We start from the raw sequence: 9804 nt of genomic DNA, 5'->3' as shown, positions 1-9804 counted from the left end.
CTTGCTACGCGCTGCTCATTGCCTGTTGTGCATTTTGCGCGTTCGAGCGGCCATCCGGCACATGTACACGCAAGTGATTGCATTTCTTCTGTATCTTAGCATCATTGTACGTTTGGGAACAAATATCGCAACTCATCCCTCTGGAATTTTAGATCCAGCGTGCAACAAGCGTGTCAGAACTGCCTCTATTACTGCGGAAATCGGTCGTACCACGAGTCATTTGCTCGGGTAATGCCAGTGTTCCGTCCCATTTTTTCTGCGTGTACCACGTTCGGGTCACAGTTCTTTTGCATTGGACTTTACGCGTGAAAGTGCTCCTACTTTCTTTTCTCTATTTCTTTGAGCACCACTGTTAGGGGTCAGTTCATCTCCGCATTGTTAGTATGAAGTCGTTGATCTGTCGGCTCAAAAGCTAGGTCGCGAACCAGCGTTCGCTCTTGTTTGAGCAGTTCCTATTTGATTGAGCAAATACGTTTGGTTTGTGGACGAAGACAAGCGTGCGTGGAGGTCTGCAATGCGCGTTGCTCGCATGATACGTCGTGTAGCAAAATGCCAGGGTACTGTGTGCCCAAGTGTGCCAATCACTCTCGGAAAGGTGCGCGTGTGTATCGCTTCCCAGCATCAAAAAAGCGGAAAAAGGTTTGGCTGGCGCAAGTAAAAAGAGCAGAATGGGAACCAACAAGGAGCTCGTACGTGTGCGAGGTAAGCAAGCACCTTCGCAGCGTGCAGTGTGTACCGTGTATTCCGGTTGCTCAGTGGTTATTTACGTTAAATTAAATTAAATTACGTTAAATCTCCGGAAAGTCACAAGAAGCTCATTGAGCTTCGTGAACACTGTGGAAACCTAAGTTCCCACAACCTCGGGGCATCAGCCCGTCCGTTCCGTGCGCGAAGGAACAAGCAGCACAACAGATTCAATCAGAAGACATACCGGGTTTATTCACAGCACTTGCCATCGCCATCGCCAGAAAGAGACCCCCGCATCAGTCTCGATGCCTTTTATCCTGTTTACGGCGTACGCGCCCCCTACAACAGTTCCGCAGCCACAACAGTAGATAACGCCAGCAAATAATGATAACAACCAACGACGATAACAAAGTTCAGCCCGGCGAAACGTGGAAACAGATAAAGTCCTACAATCCCCCCCACACACACACACAAGACTGGGCGACCCGCTCACAAACAGAAGATGAAGAAATGAAAAGTTCATGTGACGAAGGACGAGAGGTCGACCTGACGTCTACAAATGGCAGTAGCCACCGGAAAGTCCGTGGGGCCACGCCCCGGAGGTCCCAACGCCGCACCAAGCGGCGACCAGGGTTAGGTAGTCGAGCGGTCCTCACACGTCGTCCGGCATATCAATGACGCAGTCCTCGGGAAGACGGGGTGGAGAGGCGGCCGGAACGTTCAGAAGGTCTGGGCGTTGGCGCTGGAGGAGTGCGACAGCCGCCGCGATGTCGTTCGCCGCCGCACGCTCCCTGCGTGCTGTGCGTGCTGCATCGAGCCGGGACTGATGTAGGCGTCCTCGGCGATGAGCGGATCGGTGGATCTCCGGCACCGCACACGAAGGGCAGAGTGCCCGCCGTTCCTCTTCGGACAAGGGGGAGAGAGGGTCCGCCGGATGCCTCTCCTCCAACGTAAGGCCCCTGAGGGGCCGAGGCACTTCGTTGAGGTCATCGCCGCGCAGGGGTTGGTGCTGGGAGGCCCGTGCCACCGGGTACCCATCCGCAACCACGGTCCATGTAGCAATGGTCCTCGGAGGCAGGCTTCGTCGAGGCTGGGGCGGCCTGGCCGAAGGAGGAGTCGCGGGTGGGGTGTTGGCGGGCCTCTGTGTCCTCTGGCGGGAGCACCCTCGGCTACTGCTCCAGCGGGTCTGGTTGTGACATGGAGCCATCTTTAAAAAATGATAAAAGCAGGGTACGGTCAGGAGGGAACTCCCAGCCGAGAGGGTCTGTCCAGCCCTCGCACAACACTAATTATCGTAAACAGTCGTGAAAACGAAAGACAGACAGATAATTAGCGAAAAGGCCACACCAAATCGAGAGCACTAGAAACTAGCGGTCGATCAGATGGCGTCACGTGCGCTGTCTACGGGGACGTAGGTTGTAGCGACGTCTTGCAGGTCCGGGAGGGGCTCCCTGGTCCGAGTCCTGCAGGGGAGGAGGCGGAAGGTCGGTCTCGTCTCCGTCCGGGTCTCGGAGATGGTAAGACTTCGAGTCCGAGATGTGAACTGGCCCAGTCTCTTCGCCGGTGTTGCAGCGACGAAGCCTGTAAGTGAGGCGGGAGGAGCACGCACTTACCTCGAAGGGGCCATCCCACCTATCTGCGAGTGAAGCTGCAAAGCCTCGTGACGCATCACTTAGCGGGTGAGTCCGTCGAAGGACGAGGTCAACGACGCTGTAAGTGAGGTTCCGACGTCCACGGTTGTACTGGCGAGCCTGGTCCAACCTTGCGACGTCCAGGTTCTCCCGAGCCATCCGGGCTGCATCGTCCAGTCGACTCCGGAGGTCCTCAGCAAACCTTGAATAAGGAGACCGGGTAGCACCATCCCGGAGGCCCAGATCATTCTCCACTGGAAAAAGGGCCTCTCGTCCCAAGTTCAGGAACGCCGGGGTGAAGCCTGTAGATCTGTTTACTGTTGTCCGTGTAGCGAACGCCAGTTCAGCCAGGCGAAGATCCCAATCACGGTGGTGCTGACTAGTAAAAGCAACCAACATCATTTTCAGGTTCCGATTAACACGTTCGGTAATGTTAGCCTGAGGGTGATATGGGGAAGTCTTCTTGCGCTGAATGCCGAGTAGTCTTTCCCACACTCTCTGGGAAGTCAGCGTCCTGAAAGGAAACAGCTCAACCCATTTCGTGAAATGATCAGTAACCACAAACAAATACTGGTTACCTCTAGGACTACGTGGAAACGGTCCCATCACATCACACGCAACTATCTGCCAGGGCCTATTACTCTGAATAGGCTGTAAGCACCCAGGGGGTAAACCACCACGAGGTTTTGCTCTCTGGCATACGGGACAAGTACGAACATACTTTGTTACATCCTGCCTCATTCCTGGCCATGTCGCAACACCACATAACTTTTCATAAGTTTTCCTGCCACTGCTGTGACCTGCCAAGGCCGAATCATGAAAGTAACGTATGAAAGACTTACGCAACTTCCGTGGCACCACGACTCGGAATGGGGATGAGCCGTCATCGTCATCCGCCTGGGGTATGTATCTGAACAGGATGCCATCCTCGCCCAGCAGATAGGAGTCGTGCCGTCCGTCAGTCGTTCCGGTGCCTGCCGAGTCCTGCTCAGCTAACCATTGAGACACCCGCTGACAAAGGCTGTCCGCTCTCTGAGTGTCTAGGAGCTGCTCTCTGCTCACGACCGTGCCCCAAGATGACGAAGATACGTCTCGTGCCACTTGTGCTGCTGCCAGGAGCTGGGAAGGCGCCTCGGTGCCTTCCTCTCCCCCCTCCGGGAGAGGCGCACGGGAAAGCCCGTCTGCTACCACGTTTGTCGAGCCCCGCCTGTACTCCACGTTGAAGGAGTAGCCTTGTAGCGTCAGGGCCCACCTGGCAAGGCGTCCAGATGGGTTGTGGAGCCGCTGCAGCCAGGAAAGTGCCTGGTGGTCAGTCTGGACGGTGAAAGTGGTGCCGTCCAGGTACAGATCAAACTTCCTGAGAGCGAAGATGATCGCCAAGCATTCCTTTTCCGTGACGGAGTAATTCCGTTCTGCCGGATTCAGCGTGCGACTTGCAAAAGCCACTGGACAGAGAATAGCGTCATGCTCCTGCAAGAGAACTGCGCCAACCCCATAATCGCTAGCATCTGTTTATACTACAAACGGTTTGTTCAGGTCAGGCAAATATAGCCTGGCTGTATTAGCGATTGCGTGAGAAAGAGCTCGCAATGATCGTTCTGCTCCTCTCCCCATTGCCAGGGTGTATCGTTGCGCAACAACCGGTTAAGCGGCTGCGCTAACTCAGCGCAATTAGGGATGAATTGTCTGTAGAAACCAACCATACCCAAGAAACGCTGCAAGGCATTTACGTTACCGGGAACCGGATACTCCATGACCGCCTTTCGTTTGTCATCAATAGGACTGATGGTTCCTCTGTCCACCATGAAGCCGAGAAGGCTGATCCTAGGCGATGCCAGCTGCACCTTGCGGGGGTTTATGGCTAGCCCCGCCTGCTTCATCCTTGCAAGGACGATTGACAGGTGTTCCAAGTGTTCCTGAAAATTTCTGGAAAACACTACGACATCATCCATGTACGCCATCGCGAAGTTATACTTCGCATCTCCCAATACGGTATCCATTAGCCGTTGGAAACTGGCGGGAGAGTTAGACAGACCGAAAGGCATCCGTACAAACTCAAACAAACCCCTATGACAGGTAAAGGCTGTTTTCGGGACATCCTCTGGGGCAACTTGGATTTGAAAAAACCCTCTACTACAATCAAGAGTTGAAAACACTGTAGCGTTGCCCAGGGAATACATAACAGACTCGAGGGACGGAAAGGGGTAAGAGTCCCTTACAGCTACTGCGTTAAGTCGACGGTAGTCGACGCATAACCTAGCCGTACCATCACGTTTCGGAGCCAGGACGACAGGAAACGCCCAAGGGCTCTGGGACCTTTGAACTGCACCGGTTTGGAGCATTTCATCAAGAGCAGCGTCTAACAAAGCACGCTTATGCACACTCAATGGTCTCGGATTACAACGCCAGGGCCTAGCGTTACCCGTGTCTATGCTATGCTGTAACACAGACGACCTACCGGGTTTTTCCGTGAAGACACCGTCAAACTGCCGCAGTACTTGTTCAAGCTGACGGCGCTCCTCCTCGGGACCATGGAATGACCTCAAGACAGTCGGGAGCGGGGACGGTTCGACGGACGTTGCTGCAGCTTGCTTAGCTGAATGCTGTCCTGTGGCACGGCGAAAGGAAAAAATCCTGACGATCCGTGATAGACGTATCCTCCATTGGGCAGGTCCAGCACAAATTTCTGCCGGATGATGAAGTCTCTGCCCAGGATAACGGGCACTGCCAGGCCAGGAAGGTGGACGAAGCGCTGCTTTCGTCGTCTCCCATCAAAGCGAAGCCAGATCACAACTGCAGTTTGTGCTGGAATCACATCGTTGGAAGCAAGACGTAGAGTGACATCTGTGGATTGCAATTCCACATTCCGTGATGCGCAGTGCTCGTAAACACAATCGCCGATAAGGGAGACTGTAGCTCCCGTGTCGATAAGGGCGATGTAATCTCTCCCCAAAATTCGAACAGCGATGTTTGGTTCCTTGTCCTCGATGTTATCTCGGACAGAAAAAGCAAAAGGAGCCAAAGCGTCTCCTTTTATCTTGCTGCTTGCAAAGCCAGCTTCTGAATTATCAGGGTATCAGGGCAGTAGGTTCAGCTCTGCTGTACAGGTCTTGCAAGGCCCGAACGAATTCTGCTAAGGTCTCATCTGGATGCTGAGTACGCTTATGCAGCTCCTCTAGGATACGATATTCGCAATCCGGGGGAAGAAATTCGCTTTTGAACCGCTCCTGGAAGTCCTGCAAGGACGTAAACTCCGATTGCAACCGAAGCCAGCGGGCGGCGTCTCCGACCAAAGCAACCTGCAGGATGCGTTGGATTAGGACTTCGTCCGAAATTCCCATACCCGTCTGATAGGCGGTGAGGTCATCCAGGAAATCGGCAACAGACGTCTTATCGGTGTAGCCTGAGAAGGTAGGCACCGGTAAGTTGAGTCGTAGAGGTGCTTGTGCCTGCGGCGGCGAAACTGACCCGGCATCCAGGCGTTGAACCACCAACGAGCACAACTCCGTCATGCGTGACAGGAGTTCTGCCGTTGCGATGGCGTCTGACTGCGGCGTGGGCACCTTCGCCTTGTCAGCCATCAGCTCCGAGGGCTCGTCCACCGGGTGGGGGCCGAAAAACTCGAAAACAAAACAAAAAACACACGCACAAAAAAACTAACAGCAAAAACTGCAAACTACAAAAAACTGCTCAAAAACTACAAACAGTGCCGCGTGTTCCCCGCCACGGAACAGGCGAGCTCGGGCCCCACGTTGGGCGCCAGTTGTGGAAACCTAAGTTCCCACAACCTCGGGGCGTCAGCCCGTCCGTTCCGTGCGCGAAGGAACAAGCAGCACAACAGATTCAATCAGAACACACCGGGTTTATTCACAGCACTTGCCGTCCCAATTGCCACAGCCAGAAAGAGACCCCCGCATCAATCTCGATGCCTTTGATCCTGTTTACGGCGTACGCGCCCCCTACAACAGTTCGCAGCCACAACAGTAGATAACGCCAGCAAATAATGATAACAACCAACGACGATAACAAAGTTCAGCCCGGCGAAACGTGGAAACAGATAAAGTCCTACAACACGTACGTGGTGCAATGAATCTTCGGTATATTTCGGGCAGCGTGCAGCATACAATGTGAAGAGGCACTCAGGGCGATATCTGCTTCGAAACACATTTATGCGATGCACTCACCTTTCATGACTGTGTCGACTTTTATTCATAATAACGTGGACAATAGTCCTCCGGCTTGTGACCAACACAAAGAAGAACCATATCATGTGATCGTAGATCAATTTGTACAACTGCGATTGAGGGTGCACTTGCGACAGGAGCATGTCGGTAAAACAACATCGTTTTCATGCAAAGCGGCACCAGTGCGACCTACGTTTCCATTTTTTCTTTCTATTTCTATTCTGCTGTATTGAATGAGATGCTGTAATAAAATCTGCTTGCAATTAACATATTTCTGTTGACTATACACATTCCCACGTTTACTATTGTAAATCATTGGTCGTGACACGACTGCGTGTGCAGGTGCAGTGATGTTTTAGACAAACGTTACAAAGCATTCACAACATATTTCACAACCCATGACCAGCTCTACTAGCATATATGACAGTTTTACCACGCCAGTATCCTTCATTCCGCTCTTACCCTCTTCCTGTCGCGAAAAATCGGGACAAACGCAACCCCGCCGCTGACGATGTGGGAGTCAAGATAGCGGCGTTTGTAGCAGACGACGGAGTTGTCGCCTCCTCGAAAAGGGGACGCACATGGAGGCTCCCTAAATCACGGCGCTACTGTGGCTCCACCTGTTAGACACTGAACCAACTGTGCGGTGAAAACGGTCAGACAGGCTGCACACTGTCGGGAAGGACTGGGGTACCGCTGGACAAGACAGAGTTAGATTCGTGCTGCACCACTCGTTCTTCCCGTGGTGTCAGCGATTCAAAAAAATCAAGGTCGTGTCGCTGACATCCTTCAAATCCTCCGTTTCGGATATTACGCAGCCGGAGATCGCCTGGCGTCTCCTAAGCGGTAGCAGACGCCTCGGCCTGCGCGGTGCTGCTCACCTCGATCATGTGACCCCACGTCCAATGAGGAGCGTCCCTACCACTCACGTCACATAGGGACGCGCGTGGCGGCGTTCATCACGTGTCGATCGCGAACGCGAAGGAGGGTGTTTCGCGCACGGGAGATTCATCGGGCTACGGCAGGCGTCCCAACTTCGCTACGGTTGCACTAATTGTGGGAAAGCTGTTTTCGGGCAACTAACATTCCATACCGACCAAAAACAGGAACAAAGTTGTGTGCCTCTACACTGCTCCTTTAAATACATGGTAACCCTCCTCTCCCCATTCATTCCCTCTCGTGCCGGACTTCCTGTTTGCACCTGAACGGCGTGTTGCTGTAACCTCATCGGTGGCTGTATGCCTTTCTCCAGGCAATGAAATGCTATTCCTTAGTTGCAGTGACACCTGATGAAATCTGGTATTGATAATCATAAGTCTAGGGACATATAGTTGCACTGCGAAGGGGAAGTGTAACAAGCAACGTGGTTGAAAAGTGCCTACCCCAAAATAATTTGGCACAAATTTGGTACTGATGCCTTGCTGGAATTCTGGGGCTCTTACGCTCGAGGAAAGTGGAAAACAAAATGAGCAGTTTCCAATATTTGCCTGAGGGAGGAAATGCCATTGAGTTACCTTTGAGTAAAGTTTGCTCTTTGTTCCTCATCGGTGGCTGTATGCTTTTCTCCAGGCAATGAAATGCTGTTCCTTAGTTGCAGTGACACCTGATAAAATCTGGTATTGATAATCATAAGTCTACGGACATACAGTTGCACTGCGAAGGCGAAGTGTAACAAGCAACGTGGTTGAAAAGTGCCTACCCCAAAATAATTTGGCACAAATTTCGTACTGATGCCTTGCTGGAATTCTGGGGCTCTTACGCTCGAGGAAAGTGGAAAACAAAATTAGCAGTTTCCAATATTTGCCTGAGGGAGGAAATGCCATTGAGTTACCTTTGAGTAAAGTTTGCTCTTTGCTCCTCATTGGTGACTGTATTTATTCTTTGAGTTGTCACTATGCATTCTTTTTCTTGAGTTTGTTCTTGAAGAATGAGTGTGTCAGCATGAAGTACAATTTCCCTCTTCACTGAGTATCCGACTACCGAAGCAATCACTCACCTTACATGTCTTATCTCAAATTGTGCTGCTTCTTGTGTGATCGTCAAACACTTTCCTTGCTATAAAGGAAACAAATTTGTTGTTCACCTAATGATATGGCTTTTTCTCCATTACAGGAAATACCGCCATGTTGCCTACAAACAATGTGCATCGTGGCTTTGGGGGCGCCTCGAAGAGGGAGATAGGCGTGTGCTGCCATCCTGCGTAGTGTGGGCCATCCGGGACAAGTTTCCGCCTACGTTTTATACAGGGTTAAAACCTGCACAATAGTAGTACGATGTATATATAAATATATACTCTAACCTATTCAGTACAATGTTGCTTGTTTTTGTCTCATACCTGGAGTTTTGCAGCACAGGCAGCATGCACAAGGCCGTAAGCGGTGTTGCCTGGCCTCTATCAGTGCCTGCTTATCCATGGGGGGCTGGCTGCTTGTCAGGCTGGGGAGCTCCTCAGGAGGGTTTGCAGCCCATGCTGCATCAAACGTAGGCCACCTATCGCACAGCTCTACCACTTTCTTGAGAAGCTTGTGCACATAGTCTGAAAGCAACAAGAATGCAAGAGTTAAGCTGGATATTATGGCACTGACTTAACTAATAGTGATGTCTGACTTATGTATGGTTTACATACTGAAGGTAGGCTCCTCCTTGATGGGCAGTGCAACGTACTCTCCAGAGTACACCTTGGACCGTTTCAGAAGATAGCGTAGTTCCCCGTCCTCCGTGAAAGCATGCGCCCTGGCAGAGTTCTCATTGAAATGCAGGATTGCGAGATATGTCCTACACATTAACAACCAATTAACAACCAATAAACATTCTCTGATGATGCCTACATACCTGCACTTCATGGTTGTGGGGCCATACCCAACAGACTTTGGAGCAAACCTGATGAGGAGGCTGTGGAATGCCTCCAAGCTTGAAGTCTGCACATCAGGGGAAAGGCTCGGGATGTCCTTGAGGAGGTACTTTGACAATGTTATACTGGCTAGCTTTTTCTGCGGCTGTGATCCTTCAAAAGAGCATACACTATATTATGGCTACTGCAGAAAGGAATAAATAGTGCCAATGCGCAGTAATTTGACAGCAAAATACTCACCAGGAATGAGCCATGGTCGCTTCGTGTCGTCGAGGAGAGGGTGCAAACAGCGCGTATAAGAACCCTCGTGACCCTCATGGACATTGCAAACATGATTGTTGAGGCTCTTCCACATTGAGAGAGCTTGCTCTGTGTCCCCTTCACAGTGAGTGACACAGAAGTAAAGGTGGTTGACAACAGGCTTTGTCCACAGCTCAAGTGCTTCACACCC

At 51.7% G+C, this 9804-nt stretch overlaps 1 long non-coding RNA gene across 1 annotated transcript; it reads right to left on the bottom strand.

Annotated features, from left to right (window-relative positions):
- Positions 1-8392: 8392 nt before the first annotated feature.
- Positions 8393-8726, bottom strand: LOC135392945 (uncharacterized). The gene is made up of 3 exons (XR_010422325.1): positions 8637-8726; positions 8499-8557; positions 8393-8421 (listed from the first exon to the last, which is right to left on the bottom strand). It is a non-coding gene; the product is annotated as an uncharacterized LOC135392945 (long non-coding RNA).
- Between the last annotated feature and the right edge of the window lie 1078 nt (positions 8727-9804).

The sequence above is a fragment of the Ornithodoros turicata genome, chromosome 4 (genome assembly GCF_037126465.1).
Source record: "Ornithodoros turicata isolate Travis chromosome 4, ASM3712646v1, whole genome shotgun sequence".
Lineage (NCBI taxonomy): Eukaryota > Metazoa > Arthropoda > Arachnida > Ixodida > Argasidae > Ornithodoros > Ornithodoros turicata.
This window is presented reverse-complemented; position numbering and strand designations above follow the sequence as displayed.